The 20,878-nt window shown below is 38.3% G+C and overlaps 1 protein-coding gene across 1 annotated transcript in view; it reads left to right on the top strand.

Annotated features, from left to right (window-relative positions):
• The first annotated feature begins 7,890 nt into the window (after positions 1–7,890).
• The window catches only part of tspan18 (tetraspanin 18), a 62,171-nt gene continuing 49,183 nt past the window's right edge, over positions 7,891–20,878 (top strand). Inside the window, exon 1 of the mRNA XM_005795827.3 lies at positions 7,891–8,102. The gene's annotated coding sequence lies outside the window, so the exon portion shown is untranslated. The remainder of the gene's footprint in view (positions 8,103–20,878) is intronic.

Here is a 20,878-nt window from a genome sequence, read left to right on the forward strand (position 1 = left end):
ATATTTTAGTGTCACTTTCTCAATTTCATCCGCCATAGTACAAAGAGACAGGCAACGGAAAACAATGGCTCATCCCGACGCTCGCATAGAACGATTTTGACGCATCTGACGCATGTCAAGCTTCTGACTTCAGAGTGCGCTTTTGAAACGCGTTTGGTGTAAACGCAGCATAAAACCAGCTGGCCAAATGTGCTGGAACTCTGTTTGGGTTGCTAGGTAACGGACTTGGCCTCCCTGGGGTTGCCAGGTAACGGGCAGTTCCTGCTTTTTTCTGACTCATTTTCCAGACACCTAAAAACCTAAATTTAGAGCCAAAATTGCCAAGATATTTGTTTTGAGCAAATGGAAGTACAAAAACATCCAAAATGTGAATTTTGCATAGTAAAATTACAGTTATTTTTAAATTAAAACAATTTTAAGCAAATATCCTCAAATTAATGGCTGGATTTTTTTCTAAAATCTTTAAATGTGCAACTCCAATGAATGAAGCTTTATTTTTTTATACTTGTTTTAGTAGCATCTGTCAAAAACACAGAATATGAGGAGGAGAGTTTGTTCTGAGTCAGTTCCAAGATAAACAAAATCACTTTAGGAAAACAATGAAACTGGAATATTTCGCTGGACATGCAAATAGATTGTTGGCTCCCAGTGAACCAAATTTCTAGATATGAAGGAGAAGGAGAGGAGGAAGAGGAGGAGGAGGAGGAGGGGACGCAGTGGTGAATTTCCTGGCCTACTTTCCTCCATTCATCAGCGAGTTTCTTCCTCCTGGGAACTCTGGGATGTACAGTATGCAGAGAGAGTTCAGCCACGCTTGGCCAGCCACCATAAGACAAAACCCTGAAATGGCTGCACCCTCTGTGGGTTGGGGGGTTGGTGGAGAATCAGCAGATGACGATTGGTCCAGGTCCAGTCATTCCTCGTTTCCATCTTCGCACTCTATTTCCTCTCCTCTTGCTCCCCCGGTGCATTGTGTGTGACTCGGTGCATGTGTGTGTTTGCGCTTGGTTAAGATTAGACCTTGCAGATGTTTCTGCTGTGTGGATTCCTGACAGAGGCGGTGTATAATATATCTGGAAAGATTGACACTCAGTTCACCCCCTCCTGCTGCCTCTCCCTCACTCGTACCCGTATCCCCGGGCTGCTGTCACTGAGCTGCAGCAGGTAGACATCTGTAATTATTAAGGTGGAGGAAAAGATCGCCCTGGATTGCCTACAGGTGTTTTGTTTTTAATGCCTAGGAATGCACACAAAAACAGAGCGAAAACAAGCCGCCTTATTGCAGCTTTCTAATTCCATTTTAAATCTATGTTTTTATTTTCCTGCAGATTTGCCTGATTATTCCTCTAAAAAGTGCTTGAGGCTCATTGCTAGGTTACAGACAGGTAGCGCTGCTGCAAATCTGTTTAAGTCGAGGTGTTTCCGAGTAAAGATGACTTGTTAGCTGCTGGCTGAAGAGTGAAAATATCACGCTGTAGTGTCACCGCTGCCTGGCTCTCCTCTCGGTTAAAATGACAGATGCAGACAGGCTCTGTAAGCCAGATGGAGCTGCATGAATTCACACATCACTTCCAGTGAAAGCTCACTGATTTTAAATAGTGTCTTAACAAAAGTCTTTGAGGGGTTTGGGGTGTTGGTTCACCAGAAACTACATGAAAACACCAAAATATCACACAAAAGTTTCCCCCTCAAGACAAAGACATGGGCGACGTCAAAGTCTGGAAAACTGGATTATGACTCATGCTTTACAGTGGAAAATTAAAACAGCAGCTCTTATTCAGAGGCAATGTCTCTGTACGGGTGTTACAGGCTCCCCACAAGGTATTTAGAGAACAACTAATGCCAACATGCAACCCCGTTTTTACGGATTGATCTTCCAGTTGTGGAGTCACAGAGGGGGCCGGGTGCACGGCGCGTCTCCTCCGGGCGCCGGATGATGTCCCCTGACAGATTGAGGCTGCAAGCTCGTCTTTACCGCCTATCTGTAGGTTCATGTTTGAGGATTTTATGAGAATCAAAATAATGGGGAAACGAAGTGCAGAGCTCTGGAGACACACGCTTCAGCTTCATTTGTTTGTTCAAGCAAAAAAAAAAAAAAAGCCAAGAAAACAAGTTCCATAAACCAGATCATCATTTTGTGAGATTTTATTTATTTTTACTGCAAAGCCACAAAATCTGACCGAGTATTTTTGGTCTAGTTTCTGGTGCAAATATCTCAGTACACTTGAAATGAGACAAAACTAACTCACAATTAACTTTTCAGCAAGATATTATTGTTTTAAGTATATAATTTCTTATTATTGATGAAAAGTACTGGTTCTATTGGCAGATTATTTCATCTATAACAAAATGTTATAATTGAAATAATCTGCCTTTGGAACTAGTACTTCTCATCAATGTTAAGAAATATCTTGCTGAAGTTTAGTTTTGTCTTATTTCAAGTGTGCTGAGATATTTGCACCAGACACTAGACCAAAAAGGCTTCACTGTTTTTGCAGTGAAGCTTTTGCAAAGGTTTCACATTTTGTTAAATTTCATGGCAACACTTTATTTGACGTGTTGTGAATAAAACTGTCATGACGCCGTCATAAACACGACATAACACCTGTCATGAACATGAGTAAGTCTTCATGAATATTTATGACTGTTGTCATAAAAAGTATTAATCAGTAATACTTTTACAACAAATTTATGTCAGATCATGATGTCTTGGTTAATGTCAAGTTGTCATAACGAAGACATTTTAAATAATGTCAACTTTGTATTAAAAGTGTCATGATTTACCTAATGACACTTTATGACAACAGTCATAAATATTCATGAAGACTTACTCATGTTCATGACAGGCGTTATGTCGTGTTTATGACGGTGTCATGACTGTCTTATTCACAACCCGTCAAATAAAATGTTACCAATTTCAAACAGAATCTTTAATGAATTTTATTGGGATTTTATGTGATATATATAGGTGTATCAGGATAACAAATTTTGATGAATGATAAATTGTCCCAGAAGTTACCGCGATAAACGATAATATTGCTGTTTTGAGACCATTTTCCAGTGATATATTGGTAATAATGGCATAAAAATGCAAGAACACATTTCCAGGTCAGTAAGCCTTAAATTCTAACAAACATTTAACACTGGAGCTGTAAGACATTCTAAATATCCAAAATAAACAAAACAACAAATAAAATGAATTATGAAGACTTTGAAAACAAAATTGTCCTTCCAAAAAAAGATAAATAAATGAGGAAACACCTTTTAACACGTCTAAAATCTGAATAAAATACATTAAATGTTGTGATTGGACTTTATCAAAATGTGGAAAAGTTCAAGTTGAATGAAAACTGTAGATGATTTTTGCTGTAGTCTTCAAAGTCACATTAGCTATGGAGTTATTAAAAAGATGAAGGACATTTAATAATTCATAGAACAAGAAAGACTCCAAATTAAATAAATCCAGGCTTGTTTTTCCTGTTTTCACATCCTAAGCATCTCACTAAATTGACACTTTTTGTGGGGTTTTTGAACCTTTCCATCGTTTAAACTTATATCACCAAGGATAAAACATTTATGCTTTTACAAAAAATAAAAAGCATTTAAACATAAAGCAGATCACCATCTCTTTTCCACAGAAATGTTTTGTATTAAAATATTCTGCTGCTCCTGCCAGGGGAAATCTTCATTTGTGTTTCTGTGTGTATTTCTCTCTCTCTTTGTTGGTGTGTGTGTGTGTGTGTGCGTGCGTGTGCGTGCGTGTGTGCACAACAACAAGGAGCACTGTGTGAAAACTTGTGAGGCATGACCATGGCCTATTTAATGAGACAGCATGTGGTCCAATACTGTGTGTGTGAAAATAAAGCGCTCATAGTGCAAATTAAATTAAGCAGGTTAGTGTGCCAGAAGAATGTGAGTCTGAGGAAGACTCTGCGAGAGAGCGTGGGCCGTCTGGGATTGTGTGCATCATGTGGTTAGCGCGGACAAAGAACAAAATGGACATTATACTGACCGCTGCTTTATGGGGGACAAACAAGACGACCACACAGCAGCCGAAAACAGGACACACTGAATCCGATTTAGAGAAGCTGCAGTTCCTCTAAACTTCCTGCCACCTAATTAGATTATTTTCAATTAAAAAAGAAGAATTATGAACAAAGAAACTAGTACATTTATTGAATCTGGGTTTCTGATATGTTAGATTGCGACATTTGAAAACCTTCGCTAACCGTTTCAAGACAACATCTCAAACACGTTCGTTTTAAGACCAAATATCAGGAAGAGACTTTGGATCCCTAGGAGTGTTTTATAGATGCTGGGAAGTGCCACATTTATCTGTTTAAATGATTATTTGCAAGTAGAAACGGCATCAGAAAGGAGATGGCTTCAGTGTCCCAGAGATCAACTGGATTTGGTGAGTCGGAAAAATCGACTCCAGAACTAGAGCAAAACACCTTGAATCTGTTACCAAACAGTGAAATGAAACAGTAAAAAGTTTGCAAATGCACTTATGAAGACATTTATGTTTTTCTGTTCACGTTAAACTTAAGAGGAGAAATGAAAATAAAAAAAACCTGACTTGGTAACAGATGTTCTGACTGGAAGAGAGACAAAATTTTAGCAGACAAATGTCTGAATCTTGTGTCCCTCCAATTTAAAGGCAACCGGTGTTGCTCGATGAGAGGAGTGAGTAAAAACTGTTTGTTTTCTATGGTCTGTAAAGGCAGCATCAGAAACACCAAAATATAATCTACCAGTTATTGACTGGACCAGGTTTCTACAGGTGCACTGCAAAAACACAAAAACTTACCAAGTACTTTTGGTCTAGTTTCTAGTGCAAATATCTTAGTTTACTTGAAATAAGACAAAACTGACTTATAAGTAACTTTTCATCCAGATATAGGAGCTACAATTCCTTAATATTATTTACTCGCAGATTATTTCACTTATGTCACTATGAATGGGCACTTTGTCGTTACCTAGCAACCCCAGCCAAGACCGGGACGTCACCTAGCAACCAAGTAATAGTTCCACTGGCAGATTTGTTAGCTTGTTTTAAGCCAATAATTAGTTAATATTAATTTTAAAAAATACTATTCCCATTGGCAGATTCACTTATGACATTTTTCTCATAAGTGAAATAATCTGCCAATGGAAATAGTATTTTTTCATTAACATAAAAAAAAATATTGACTTAAAACAAGCTCCTATTTCTTGTATTTTCATATTTCTTGCTGAAAAGTTACTTGTCAGTTAGTTTTGTGTCATTTCAAGTCAACTAAGACATTTTCACTAGAAACTAAACCAGAATTACTTGGTAGGATTTTGTGTTTTTGCACTGTGTGCAGTCAGAGCAGAGTATCGCTCTTTGCTGGTTGTTAATAGGTTACATTTCATGAGTTTTGTGTGAAACTGAACTGCATTTTATCTTAACCCAATTTATGTAAAAACCACCACGACTGGAGACAATCTTTTATTTCTGGCTATTAGCACCAGCAGTTTATTTTTTGCCGGTGAAATGTTGGATTTAAAATTGAAAATTAATTCAGATTTTTTTTATATTCTTACCTTGAAATTAATGTGCATTTGTTAAGTCTTAAAAAATTTTGCTATTTTATCAGTGGGTACAAGCTGCATTTGTTGATCAATCACTGATTAGCCAAAGACAACAAACAGTTTCTTTACTTAACAAGAGACTTGGAGAGGTCTCCTCCCCTAACCAGTGATCCATGCGAGCGCTCAGATGGTAGAAGGGGCTTTTTTACTCACCTTTCTTAGCCTTTCTTTACTCTCTAATTCCTCTGAAAATACCCAAGGAGCCAAAAAGAAAACACCTCGCAGCTGTTCCTTCTGCTGCCAACTCACTCCTGTGATACCTCACTTTACTCAGCCGCACTTCTCAATCCTGACAACATTCTCAAACTCTCCAAGCTAATCTTTGTCCAGTTTTGACATCGCATTTTGCTTTCAGAATGCGTTTTAAATCGCAGAGCTCCCAAGGGGCAATAAGGACGAGATGAAAAGAAAACACGAGGAGACGGGGGGTTGAAAGTATCACGTTTGCCAGGGAGAATGTCAGTGTCACGACCTCGGAGGAGAAGGCAAAAAGATCAGCCTCTGGAGCGCTTATCTTGCTCTCCATCTGCAGTAGATTCTGTGACACGAGGAGCACAGAGGGAGAGAAAACACTTCAAGCCCACTCCAAACGTGGAACAAAAGCCCTTCTCCTGTTTTTCTGGCTGGAGCGACAGGCACACAGCATGAATAATTAACAGGGACAAACAACAGCTATCAGGTGGTAGATCTGAAAAGTTGGGGCTGGTCGTCAACAGGGGAACTAATTTGTTTCTTATTTTTGCCACTTTTACGGAAAAATGAACGATATCTACATGCTAAGTATCCATCTTTGCATTTGGCTATGAATGCTGCCTGTGAACATTATGATGTGTGTTATCGGTTTTACTTTTCATTTTGTGTTTGGGTCGGTTCTGGAGTTCAGATGCTGCAGCCCTCTGCAGACGATGAGTAGCTGATTTATACAGTAAGAGCTTCGCTCCGTCCATTACATTATTGGTATAAGGGAGTAAAACATAATATGTTGTCCTTCCACACTGCAAAAACACAAAATATTACCAAGTATTTTTGGTCTAGTAGTGATAGTCAGCTCTACATTATGATGTCACCAGGTGATTCAGAATCCATCCAATCACTGAACAGACTTTTTCCAGCTAAACACAAACGAAACTGAAGTTATTATATTTGGACCTAAGGAGGAGCTTTCTAGGGGCAACACACAGCTTCAGTTATTACAGCTGGAAACTAGAGATCAGACTGAACTCTGACCTGAACCTTCAGAGCCACATAAAGACGGTTACAAAGTCGGCCTTCTATCACCTGAAGAACATTTCCAGGATTAGAGGACTAATGTCCCAGCCAGATCTAGAGAAACTCATCCATGGGTTTCTCTTTAGTCACATTGATTACTGCAACAATGTCTTAACAAGTCTGCCTAAAAAAATCTATCAGATCCAGAACGCTGCTGCTGGAGTTCTGACTAAAACCAGGAAGATAGAGAACATCACCCAGTCCTAAAGTCCTTCCACTGGATCCCTGTAGCTCAGAGGATAGACTTTAAAATTCTGTTGTTAGTTTATAAATCACAGAACGGCTCAGTACCACAATACATTAAAAATCTGCTGTTGTCATAGCAACCTTCCAGTCCTCTCAGGTCTTCTGGTTCTGGTTCTGCTCTGCATCCCCAGAACCAAACATGGAGAAGCAGGATTCAGCTTCTATACACAATAAATCTGGAGCAAACTTCCAGAAAACTGCTAAACATCTGAAACACTTGAGTACTTTTAAATCTACACTAAAAAACCCACCTGGTTGCAGTTGCTTTTGAAACATTATTACCTAAATTACATAATTAGACGTACCAAAATATAAAATTAAGTGAAAAATGTTGGTATTTTAAGGTTGAAATTTGAAATAATTGATAAACTTAATAAAAATAACAAAATCAGGCAAAAGTAATTATTCCAAATCAGTTTCTTTCAATAAAAAAAAATTATGAAACTTTAACAGAAACTGCAGGCTTTTTGTGGCTTTCTGGTTAAAACATGTCTGCTTTTCATTCAGTTGGTATAGAATCTAGTCAAAGTAGAGATACTTTTTATGAAAAGTACTCTAGTAAAAGTACTTCAAAAAAAGTTACATAAGTAAAAGTAGCTAAGTAAATGTAACTGCTAGTCACACCTACCCAGCTCTGCTAACGTAAAGTGTGCGGTTCGGCTGAAGGCGTGTCCGCCGCCGCAGAGTCTCCGCCCTCCGGATCCGGACCGGCTGCTCCTGGATCAGCCGCTCAGCCTCCACTGGCTCCAACAAACTGTTTGCTTCCTCCAGTCGCAGCTCGCAGGAGTGGAGCGGTGGATTTTGGTTTAGCTGGGCGCTGCTGGGCATGACTCTCTCCGGCGGACAGCCACTCTGACCGGCGCTTTGTGTTTGGCGAACAGGAGCATCCAGAACCACGTCGCGTCTTTACTGAGGTTTTCTGAGGAGAAGCGGGTCGCCAGAGATAGACTGAGGTTCGGCTGCGCCTTGAGGTAAGAAACAGCTCCCTGTTTCTGAGTTTAAAGTTTAATGTTTCTGGGGAATCTAAAGGGGATTCTGTCTCATACTTTGTTGGGACAAGTTGCATCTTTCCCCCACCTTTAATGACTTGCTGAAAAAAGTAACGAAATGAATAGTTGGTTAATAAAAAAAAGAAAAAAAAAAGCTCTACATTCATGTTTCGGGTCCGTGCAGACTCAGTTCAAATCGCATTTCTTCTGTTTTTTATTGCGAGTCTTTCCTATTTCCCCGTAAACTCGGTGTTTTTGCGTGGTGAGAAGCCGGGCAGGAGGCGCTCGGTCCGGTCCGGTCCGGAGCGCCGTGCGTCCGTCTCCTCTCCAAGCTGGCACCCTTCCCACGGCGGATCAGCCCCAACCCGAAGAGGCTGTCTGCCGGGACGTGGGGGGTCACCAGATGGATGTCTCTGACGGCACTACCTTTGCTGCAGGGCAGAACTTCACTGTCAGTTTGCATTAATCGGAGAGATGCATCATCCAAAAACCTCCGCAGCCTCTTCCCCTCTGTCTTGTCAGATCTCCGCTGAAGCGAGCGCAATGCGTCCTGTGAGGAAAGAGAGAGAGAAAGTCAATACTTTTAAGGACAGAGTCACTTCTTATACATCAGACATGTGACTTATCCAAGTGTCCGGGCTCAGAAAGCTGCTCTATTGTGAGGAAAAGGGCTAAAGTTCAAATTCAGAATACATTGTATGAATACAAAGTATGAAAATAATTTCAGCATTTTAGCATCCATTAGCTAATGGTTTAGTCAACAATTAGCTATTCTGTGTCTAACAGAGAACATTAAGGGTGGTATGAATCATATCAACTTATTCAGAGTTTATATTTAATTCGGAAAGCTTTTGAATTTAAATTTGTATCATGTTACTTGGACCGAGCTCACTCAAAGCATGTCTATCCCAACACACTTTGATACACAGGTCAATATATGCTAATTTTGGGTTTAGTACCTTAATATCAACATGTCAAGAGAGGAAGCTGGAATCAAACTTACAACCTTCCAATTACACGACCACTATACCACCACTGGTCCACATTCACCACAAGTTTCCACTACTTTAGCAACAATGCTAACACTAATAGTACAGTTTAAATCTGGTTTTCAGGGGATAGAAAAAGTTTAATAACTTGTAAGAATTGATTTAAAAAACTTGCATCCAGCTTGAAGTGGGTTAGCAACAATGCTAACACTAAAGCAAAATATCTAGCCAGCTGTGGTTGTCAACCCTTAGGCAATTATTACCAATGAACAGAATCTAATCTGCTGTTATGTTAGGATAGTTGAAAGGCCTTCATGCCATCTTGTTAAAATAGATTTAATGTATTAGTATTAAGCTTTAACTTGCAGTTAATGACAATGCAAATTCTAACATTAAATTTGCTAGGAACCTTTACATGCCATCTTAGGACAAATTTAGAAACGTTCACCAGCATTTTATGAAATAATCATGGCCCAATTCTTATATACGTTTCTTTTTAAGGTGATGCTGAGTGTAATGATCTTGATAATTACCTACAATTTAACCAGTTTTGTTCAAAATTGGTTGAATTTAATTTATTCAAGTACCTATCAGCTGTTTTATTTTATGTAATTTATGACCAAAATGCTGATCAAAATTCCAACTATTACTCCAATTTTATTGATTAAATTCTCCCTGTTTTCGTCAGGGTAAAAAAGTGATATTTCTATATTCCACTCAAGCATTTATTCTGGTTACAGTAACTGCTAGGAATCTGGATCTAATCACATTTTGCCCCAGGAAATTGTCTCCGAGGGACTCATTAACACACAGCGGTGTCCATGTGAGTGTGCCTGGAGTTGGGGCCCTGCAGCTCCCTGACGTTTGCATGTCAGAGGAGAGGAAAATCACATCACAGCCAGTCAGTTTGGACACGCTGACAGACAGACAGACTGTCAACGCTGCTGCATTATACTGAGAGAAGAGCTCTGCTTCCTTCTGTTCTCTGGTATTCTTTAGTCTAATATCATTACTCCTAACCAAGTACAAAGAGGTTGGTGGAGACAGAAAGAAAACAGAGATCTGTTTGTTCACCATGTTGCTGGAGAACAATTGCTTTGTCAAAAAAAGGCGGAAAAAGATAAAGAAACAGTTGAATTGATGTGTTTGGAGGAGCTGCCAACACAGATGACTAGACTTTGCCTGCAGCTTTTCACTCCTCCGTTTGTTAAAAGAATATATACGGAAAAAGAAATAGTTTTTACACAATAAACATCAACAGCTGCATTAGTGAACTGGTAGTGAAATTTATAAATGCGACAAATTAAACGGTTCAGCATTTCAGTTGATTCCAGTGGGTTTTTTCTCTCCACCCGCCCACACACAACACCTAGGGTGTTAATAGTATCCCTGTTGATATGCTGCTTTTGATTTACCGTCTACATTACAATGAAGCAAAAACGCGCCTCAGGATGTGACGGAGTGATAAGTTCAAAGCTGCCGTTTCATCCAGGTCTTTGCAAAATCTATGAGCTAGCCTGGCAGAATCCGCTGAAAAATAGGTGACACCGCCTGACCTGGCACAGCATTAAAGGCCTGACGTTAATCAGCCACTGGTCTCTCCGTTCTGTCATTTTCCCACTTTTTTCCTTCTTGATCTCAGCTGGCATCATTGCAGATGAGGTGGATCTCTTTTTGGCAGGACATTTAATACGACTTAACCAGATCCTCTCTCAGCTTTTGTTTCCACTTTGTCTTAAACTCCATTGCAAAAACGCAAAATCTTACCAAGTGCTTTTGGTCTACAGTGTAAAGAAAAAAGTCTCTAATTTATAGTAAAATACCGGCAGCTGTGGTTGATGAAATCTTACCGTATTAAAATGGTAAAATTCTGAGAAATTTGGTAAAATTCTCTTCTGTAAAATATACAAAAGAGAGCATTTTACCAAATATAAAATATTTTACCATTTTATATATGGTAAAAATTCTGCCTGTATTTTACCAGCATAAATTAGAGACTAATTTACCATAAATAAACAGTTTTTTTTAACAGTGTAGTTTTTAGTTCAAATATCTTAGTTCACTTGAAATAAGACAACATTCAATGCCTGCTGATTTTGTGACGTTTCACTCAGGAGGTTTTAGAAACGACTCGTTTTCCAGACACCAAAAACATGAACTAATAGCAAAAAACAAGCCTGGTGTTTTTTAAGCTCTTTAAGTAAGTTAGTTTGGCAAACTAAGACATTTGCACTAGAAACTTGCACATCCTCTCTCATCCAACTTGCAGAGCACGTCTATATTTATACCGAAGCCTTTGGAGCACCAGAAATGTGTAGGGAAAACAAGACGGGGTCAGCGCTCTATGTTCGCTTTCTCTTTGAATCATCCTCTCTACTCTACAGCAGCAGTAATCCACAGAGAGCCACAACTAAATGGAGTATATATTGGCTAAATGAGAAAATAGCTTTTTTTTTCTCAATTGCAAGAGGACCCTTCATTTAATGTGTGTGATGCACGCGCCTTGGCCCGTAATGGGTTCAGCATCTTTGTTGTCGAGAGACAGGAGAAAATGAAATTTGCTTTTCAGCTGGCAGAAATAATTTACTCTCTGAAAGGTGTGTTTTTCATCAGCTGTGCAGGAGCCAAGAGATGAGCAAGGTCTGATACTACAGCCTGAGCGCCTCGATGCAGCAGCGCTTTTCTTTATTTATCAAAGCTTTGGCGTTGTCGGGCAACTGCCTAAGAAGTTGATTTAAGTTGTTTGTTTTTGTTCACCCTTTGGTCCAAAGCATGCACACAGCAGAGCTACGCATTAAGGGTTTGTGTCTGAAATAGTCCAAAGAATGTTTTTAGAGGAAAAAACTTTGCTGCTTTGATTTAAATGGTGTCTGTTTTTTATGTTGCATGTTGTCATGCATCTTCCATCAAACAAAAAGGAAACAAGATTTTCAGATCATACAGCAGACTAATAGATCTTGTAAGCACATAAACAATAGCGACAAAACCTCAAATTATAGTAGAAAGGGTAAAAAAATTAATGGAAGAAATTAAATAACGGCAAGTTCAGCTTATTTATTTACACTGGAAGCAGATCTCTATTTTAATGTTGTAGTACTTTAGCAGTTCAAAAGGTTTGAGGGTTTGACAGAAGGTAGGGACTCTAATGAGCTTTTCAGCTCCCCTCACTGTCCCCTGCAGGACCCTCTGGGCTGCCATATTGGAGCCAGAACAGTTTGTCAACATGCTAGAGTTTCCCTGAGAACACTGCAAAAACACCAAATCTTACCTCCCTTAGTTTAGTTTCTAGTGCAAATGTCTTAGTCGACTTGAAGTAAGACAAAACTAACTTACAAGTAACTTTTCAGCAAAATACAGGAGCTTGTTTTAAGTCAATAATTTCTAAATATTGATGACAAAATACTTGTTCCATTGGCAGATTAGTTCACTTATAATAAATGGAAAATGTGGAACTAGTATTTGGTTGCTAGGTGACGTCCTGGGCTTGGCTGGGGTTGCTAGGTAACCACAGCGTGCCCGTTGATAGTAGCATTAGTGAAATAATCTGCAAGTGGAAGTATTTTTTCATCAATATTAAGACGTTATTGACTTAAAACTTGTATTTTGCTGAAAAGTTACTTTGAAGTTAGTTTTGTCCATTAGTTTTTTGTTTTTGCAGTGAAGTCGTCTAGTTACTGGAAAGGTGTGATTTTTAGCTTCATTGACAGACTGAAAACTCAAAAACTTGAGAATACACCACAACTAAACTTCATTAAAATTGTAAGAAGCAATTTACAAGGAAAATGTATTTTTATGACATGTATGCATGTTTGTGGTTGAGAGAAGGCAAGAGAGAACAAGACTGAGTCATAATCACTAGTTAACGGCTCTCCTACTCACACAGTGTGACTTTGCCTCTTCTTCTAGTACAAATTATTACTGATACCTCAAATTAAACACGTTGAACTTTTAAATCTGCATCAACATGTAAAATCATCCACCAAACTCTACCGCTCTGCCACAGTCGCTCTACTGTAAACCAGCCTGTGCGTTTGCCTCCATTACCCTCATTAGCTGACATGCCTGAAATAATAGTCTTCCATAAAACGTGTCAGTGCTTCACTCATGCATTTATCAACCGTGTGAGTATAGATCATTTTCATTGCTGCCTTTGTGTGTTTGGCTGAAATGTGAGCACATCTCAAATGAGATCGACCACAAACGTTATCCTGGCACCATCTTATCTGTAAGCTTTTCATTTACTTGCTTTGGCTCAGAGCTCAGAGAGACTTTCTCCCAGCTCCTGTTCTCCCTCACATGTTTTGTCCTCCGTTCGCAGAAACCTCCTTAAGGTCTTCCTTCCTGTTTTTAACTTCCTCCTAAAATATTTAATTGCAAACTTTGCGGAAGATTTTAATGACAGACTTATTCAAATAATTTTAGGAAGAATGTAAACAGAAGAAAGTCCGTCTACCTAGAGGTTTTACTGGTTAAATGATTCAGATGTTTCTTGTTTTTTTGACATAATTAGGAGGTTACAGAGTGAAAAGTAGCATTTTATTTCCCTATTTTTGGAATCTTATTCCTGGAAATTCATAAACCCTCCCTGTTTGTGAACGATTACTCAGTTAAACAGTCTATGTTTAGCTTGATGCTACTTGGTCAATTTAATTCTGCTGTAACATTAACAGACAGGCAACATTATTAATGTTAGACATGACCTGGTTACCTGTTACCCTGGTTACATCTAAGTTTTCAAAACAACAACAAATTTTAATCAGTCTATACTGAGGCTGGACAATAAACCAATAACAATATGTATCATGATAAACACATGATCAATTGATAACACATTTGTTAGAATATTTAATATATAGAATATTCAATATATAGAATATTCACTGAACTTTGATCCAGAACCGCACAGCATTCTGGGAGATGTAGGCAGAGAAAATAGAAACGCTCAACTTCGCTAAGTAAGGTTGGTGGAATCAACTGACTCACTCACTCTTTGGTTACCTAGCAACTCACTCACTCTTTGGTTACCTAGCAACTCACTCATTCTTTGGTTACCTAGCAACAAACTGTTCCGTAACTTGTGCAGCAGCAGTTTAAGGTTTGTCCACTATGCCTCAGAACTGCTTAAAAATAAAAAAACAGCTTTGAGTGAAAACTGTGGAAAAAACAGGAAAAGTCAGGCCATCAGTTTGTCAGTATTTCAGATGTTTAAAACAAAAAACTAATCAATAACTGAAGATATTGACCTATATGAAACCCATACGTCGTGATATGCTTTTATCTAAACTTTGGACTGCCTTGTTGTTGAAATGTGCTTTCAAATAAACTTGATTGATTAATGAACTGACAAATAATGTGTCAGAGTCACAGGAGTTTTCCCCAGCTGTGCACTGGCAGTTGTAACAAAATATGAAAAAATGCTGCTTTGGCAATTATCAAAAATAAATAAAGTCACGTAAATAGAAAAAAATAAATGCAGCATATAAATATCAGGTTTCATCTGTACATGAAGGATTTTATTTTTGACTTAATGTAATCTAAAGTCCTTATAAGCACCCAAAAACACACCCAGTATTTCTGATTTTGAAGCCTTTCGCAGTTGATATATGAAGCATTTTGAACAAATCTTACACACTGCAGGACTTCTGCTTTTGTAATCTGTTTTAGAATATATCTACGCTTCCACGGAAATCTTTATTCGCTGCTTGTCTCCATGAGGGTCTGGAAGTTGTGAGTGACCCCAACACGGGGCAGCTCCAGAGTTCACAGAGGGCAGGAAGCTGAGGGGCCTCGCTTCCTTTTTATCAGGAGGAAGCAGGATGGCTGTTTGTGCTCAACCCAAGAATTCCTTGTGCTTATCTCGCATTCACGCCTTTTCCCCTTAATAACGGCTGTGCTGAGCAGGTAATGAGGTAAAAGGTATGTATTCGACAAGCTGCGGCGGGAGATAGCGGACCCTCCAATAGGCTTAGGATTCGGCTCCAGTGGGGGGAGGAACTCTCAGCTTCATCTCAGGATGCGACAAATGTTCTCGACGTTTCCCCACAGCCATATTTTCCTTTACGTATTTTTTCCAGAACTAATAAACCAGTTTACACAGGTATCCATTAAAGGCTGAGGTCATTGCACAGAGCGAGCACACTCGGTAAATCTCAGGGTTTTTTCCCCGTAAGGATTCCTCATCACCTCCTGCTCTTTTCATCCCCAAGATGTATTCAAAGCTCTGCGAGGGGCTTAAAGCGGGCCAGCTGTCGGGATTCGTGACACGGGTCTGACGTGTGGGGGGAATTACCTCAGGAGCTCTGATCAGAGAGGGCCCAAAAATTATACTCCAGGAACAATAGCAAACATATTTTTACTCAAGTAAAAAGTAGCTATCCCAAACATTACTCAAAAAGCATTTGGTAAAAAGTCTATTCAAGTACTAAGTAATTAATCAAATTATCAATCATTTAATATTTAAAAATTACATCATCAGATGGGCCAGAATAAAAAGTTAAGTGGAAATTTTGGTATTTTATGGACAAAAATGACAATAATTCTTATAGGTAGCAAAAAATAACAAAATTAAGCAAAATAATTTTTTTTCCAAATCAATTCTTTCCAATAAAAAAACTTAGGAAACTTTAACAAAAACTGCAGGTGTGTGTCTGGTGAATTTTTGCTTAAAACATGTTTGTTTTTCATTCAGTGGGTAGAAAATCCAGAAATTTACTCATAATAAAATTACTCAAGTAAAAGTAAATAGTACATCATGGAAAAAAAAATACTCCTAAAAGTACATCTTGTTTTCAAAAACGTTACTCAGCACTAGTTATGCATTACTATTTTTTAATTATGATTTTTTTCTTCTTTCTGTTTTCACCAACTTAATCTTGTGTGTTTTCCTTTTTGAACTTTGGTGCAGTTTTTAAAGTGGTATATAAATACATTTGACATTCACATTGACTGAAGTAAATGTAACTAGTTGCTACCCAGCTCTGGCTCTGATGCGCTGAATGATGCTGAAGTTTGGGCGCCACAGAGAGCGCCGCATAAACCATGTTCCATCTGGTCACTTCAGTGATTTAAAGCAGTCTTTCTCAAACTGGTCCCTGGACCACTGGTGGTCCGCGAGCTACTGCATGTAAACAACCGTTTGTTTGCCAGGATGTGAGCTCAAAGTGCGACGCTACAGTTGGCTTACCAGAGGACTGTGTTTAAAAATAAAAATGCATAAATAGCTTACTAAAAAGAAAACCTGAAGTGGAAAGTTTCTCAGGGTGAGCTGCAGAATCGTTGTTTTTGAACAGCATTACGATACAAAGCAGACTGCTACGTATCGTAACAGGCTGTGCTGAGTTCAATAGGCGGTGAACAGAGCAGCGCCTCGCGCTGACTAACTGCATCTAAACACCTCAAATAAAATTATTTATGTTGGACTAGCTACGAGCTGAAGGATAATGTTTGTTTTTTCCAAAGCAACTTAAGTCTCTGTTCTTTTTATTATGCTTCTAAATTAAAAATAGCAGTAACAGTTATGGTAAGAAACCTTTTTGATTTCCATGCGTTTTCATCGGAAAGCTTAGAATCCATATTGTGAATAACTCAAAACACTGCATAGACGTGTTCATGGTTTCATTGTGGCTAGTCACGTTTACATAACAGCACCACCCTTCACATTAGGAGGAACAAGACAACACGTTAAGAGACTAATACTTTAATTTGTTGTGTTATTGTTGGGGCAATTTCAAGCTGAGTGTTTGTTAAATGGGGTAAGTTTGAGATTTAAAGGTAGAAACTTGTTTTCATTACAAAATCTTGAATGATTTTGCTAAAGTTTGCATCCTTCTAAACCCAGAGGTGAAATAATGTGCAGGAACTCCATGAAAAAGCTTCTCATCTCATTGTTCTTATTTGTTTTCTGCACTGCTTAACACTCAGCCTTCAATATTCGATGCCCTGTTAGGAGTTGCTTCTTGCTTGTGTTTGTTGCATACATTAACTGGTTTCCATTGTCACATGATTTATTTATTACCCAATATGGAGGCTTGTGCTCTGCTTATGAACTGACTGGGAAGGGGAAAGTCTGTTTGCAGAATGAATAATGTAGTTTCCTGGATTCATCAAGTAAACAGTCTCAATAGATTAGTTCTTGGTTATTAACACATGTCTGTGACTAAGCTAAAACCATTTAGAGCAACTCTGTAAAACACCGCATGCAGATTTTTTCCTTCTATTTTTTGGTGACGGTAAAGAAGATAAATCGTAACTGTTATTTCGTTGGACTCTGGATCTTAGAAAGCCCAGTCCAATGAGATTAAAAAAGAAAAGGCTGGGAGTTGGGTTTTTAGCTTCTTTACTGTGAAATTCTGTATGCACATACCTTTGTTTGGAGTGTTTAAACAAACAATGCAACATAAATAGAGTTTTAAGCTTTTCTGGGCATGAAAATCTCCCTTTTTGGATGTTTTCTTTAGTCTCTTTTCATTGTTGCCCTGCCAAAAAAGAAACGTTAGAAACTGTGATGCTGCATCGATGCTTAACTTGACTGGTTTCCTTCACAAGGCGAGTCTTTGCTGGCATTAATGTGATCTCAAGCTTCTGTTTCCTGTCCAATATGTTTCAAATTTACCCTGCAGCTGAACTCAAGCAGCTAACCGCTAATTCACCATGAAATGATCTCTAACCGTTTATGATTTAAATAGTTTTAATCAGATATTATAAACAGTTTTTCACTTATGGGGTGTTTGCAGCAGTATGTTGGCTAACTTCCTGTCCAACCAGATGCTGCTGCTGGAGAGGCAGCTAGATCTTTGGAAGCTAAATTCAGAGATTTAAGGTGTTGTTTAGCGATCTGGATAAAAAAGTTATCAAAACTTTTATGATGATCCTTGTCATAAATTCATACTGGAAGATTTATGCAATTCATCGCTTCTTTAAGTCCTTATAAACTCGTATCATTTCATATCAGGGTCAAAATCTGCTGACAAGAGCATAGTGTCTGTTGTTGAGAAATATGTCTTAGCACATGCATATATTTGTAAAAAAGTATCGTATTCAGTTTATTTCAATACAAAGATCCTTTATTAATCCAAATTAAGCTCTCTGTACTCAGCTTCTTGTCCGTCTCTGATGACTTTCAGACTCTTATTTTTGTAAACTTCTTGCTTTGAACAAATGAACGTTGCCTTTTTTTGTTTTCTGTTTTGTTGCTTTACAGTCTGTAAATCCCACATTTGGATAAAGAAAATATGGAAAGATCGACTTTATAGTGTATTGTAAATGTAAGCACAAAAACCTGGATCAAAATAATAATCATATATATTATAATTCAATAAGATGGGGATTCTCTGAGGAGGGAAAAGGTTTGTGAGGTTTATGGATGAATAAAATTGATGAAAATTTAGCTCTTTCTTTTGTCACAAGAACAACAACCTTTTGTTGATGCTGTTTGTGAGGGATGACGCCGGCGCGCTGCTTGGCTTTGAGCCGTTTCTACTCTCGCTGTGACTCACCAGGCCCAGAGCTTTTCTCCTCTCCTGACTCAAGCATTTTCCAGATAAATTGGGACTCTCTCCAGTCTTCTGGCTTTTTACGGTTGCATCAGCCGTAACTGGGTCCAACATTTTCTCTTTGTCCCTCCCTGCGCCTGGACTCTCCTCCACATTCCTATCTGAAATAACACTAAATGTGAATACAGAAGTGCTGTAGTAACTATTTACATTTACTTGAGTAACTTTTTGAAAACATTTTCTTTTATGTGTATTTTTGCTACCCTCTACTTTTAATTTTACTTGAGTAATTTTTATTATGAAGTATCTCTACTCTTACTTGAGTAAAAGTTCTGGATTTTCTACCCTCCGAATGAAAAACAAACAAAATTCACCAAAAACAGACACACCTGCAGTTTTGGTTAAAGTTTAATACGTTTTATATCGAAAGAAACAGATTTTGGAAAAACTTTCTTTTGCCTGATTTTGTTATATTTTTGTTACTTTTATGAATTATTTTCACTTTGGTGGTTAAAATACAAAAATTTCCACATAACTTTATATTTTGGTCCATCTGATGATGTAATTTTTAAATATTAAATGATTGATACTTTAATCCGTTACTCAGTACTCAAGTAGATTTTTTTACCAAATACTTTTTACTCTTACTTGAGTACAATTTCTGAATTTTCAATCAAACATGTTTTAACCAAAACTTCACCAAATGCTGTATCTGTGTCTGATTTTGTTAAAGTTTAATAAGTTTTATATTGAAAAAACTGATTTGGAAACATTTTTGTCTTCCTGATTTTATTATTTTTTGTCATTTCTATGAATTATTGCAATTTTGTCTTTAAAATACAAAAATGTCCACATAACTTTATAATTTGGTTCTTCTGATTATGTAACTTTTAAATATTAAATGATTGCTATTTTGGTTAGACTTTTTACTAAATACTTTTTTACTCTTACTTGAGTCACACCTTGGCTACTTTTTACTTTACTCGAGTAGAAATATGTTGAAGTATCGCCACTCTTACAGATTTTGTGTACTCTGTCTGGTCATCAGATAAATTCATAAAATGATGAATTTTACTTCATGTCTCACTTTTTGCTCCAGTTTGGGATCTGGACTCTTTAAAATATCCTGTTGATTTCCATCCACTGACGATCGCGTACTCAGGATGACTCTTGCTCCTGACACAAACTGATTGGGTCATTTGGACTGAACATATTGTCGGGCCGGGTTTACTAATGGTGACACCGGTAATGAGGTCGTTATCTTCGTGTACCAATAAAATGCAGGTTGATGCTGGATGTTTACCCATTATTTTGTTTCTGATATGAATCAGCTGCGGACGTATCGACGCAGGGAGGACAGTCGCTGTGAATAAATGATGCAGCTTTATTAGCTTTCTCCACTTGTCCTTCTGAGGGATTTTTTCCAGGATGACTCGCGGTGCATCCTGCCTGGTTAATAGCACTTTAATGTCTCAGGCAGTGATAATGATCCCCCCCCTGCCTCTCCTTACAGCCTGCGGGTGAAACACAACTGGAACCGGCGTGCTTTTCTATTTAAAACTCCCAATCTATGCTGCATGTTTTAAGACATGATCGTTTTTACTTGAAAGTGAATATTTCAAACCTCAGCAGATGTAATTGGGCTAATTTTATTCTAACTTATTATGTGCGTTTGTGTTTGTGTGTCTTGCCGGTATGTGTTGAAGCCGGTAAGCAGCTATAAAAAGGCTCTGAATTTTCCTTCCTCTAGGCCTGCTGCGTTTTTCTGCTGCCTTTGTAGCCCGCACACCTCGTCCACAGCGCGGCTCCCTGCAGCTCCGCTGGGATCGCAGCAAAGCCGCGGTCCCTCCCACAAAGTGAGACTTGCCACAGGTCTGATGCGCACATGGGCTGCTTTGTTGGATCAACAAAATCAGAGGAAAAGATCAGAGTTGGTCCCTCATCAGATTGCCACCTTGATCTGGAGAATCTGGCGGAGAGAAGGACACTAATGATCCCACTTAGACTTTGTTCAAGAACTTTTGAAGTTGACATTGTTACCTAATACCTTAAAAACAAGCCCTCAGAGTAGATGTGCTCAGAGAATAGACTTTAAATAGTGTTAGTTAACATATTGCTCAATGACTTGGCACCACAACACTTTAAAATCAAACCAGTTTTGTTTGTGTAGCACATTTCAGCAGTAAGGTCTCTCAAAGGGAATAGTTTAAACATTTTGCCTTCGTTGAACATCTGAATGTTGATTGATGTTTCTAAACAGGTGGGTTTTTAGTCTGGA

Source organism: Xiphophorus maculatus, chromosome 2 (assembly GCF_002775205.1).
Source record: "Xiphophorus maculatus strain JP 163 A chromosome 2, X_maculatus-5.0-male, whole genome shotgun sequence".
Taxonomy (NCBI): domain Eukaryota; kingdom Metazoa; phylum Chordata; class Actinopteri; order Cyprinodontiformes; family Poeciliidae; genus Xiphophorus; species Xiphophorus maculatus.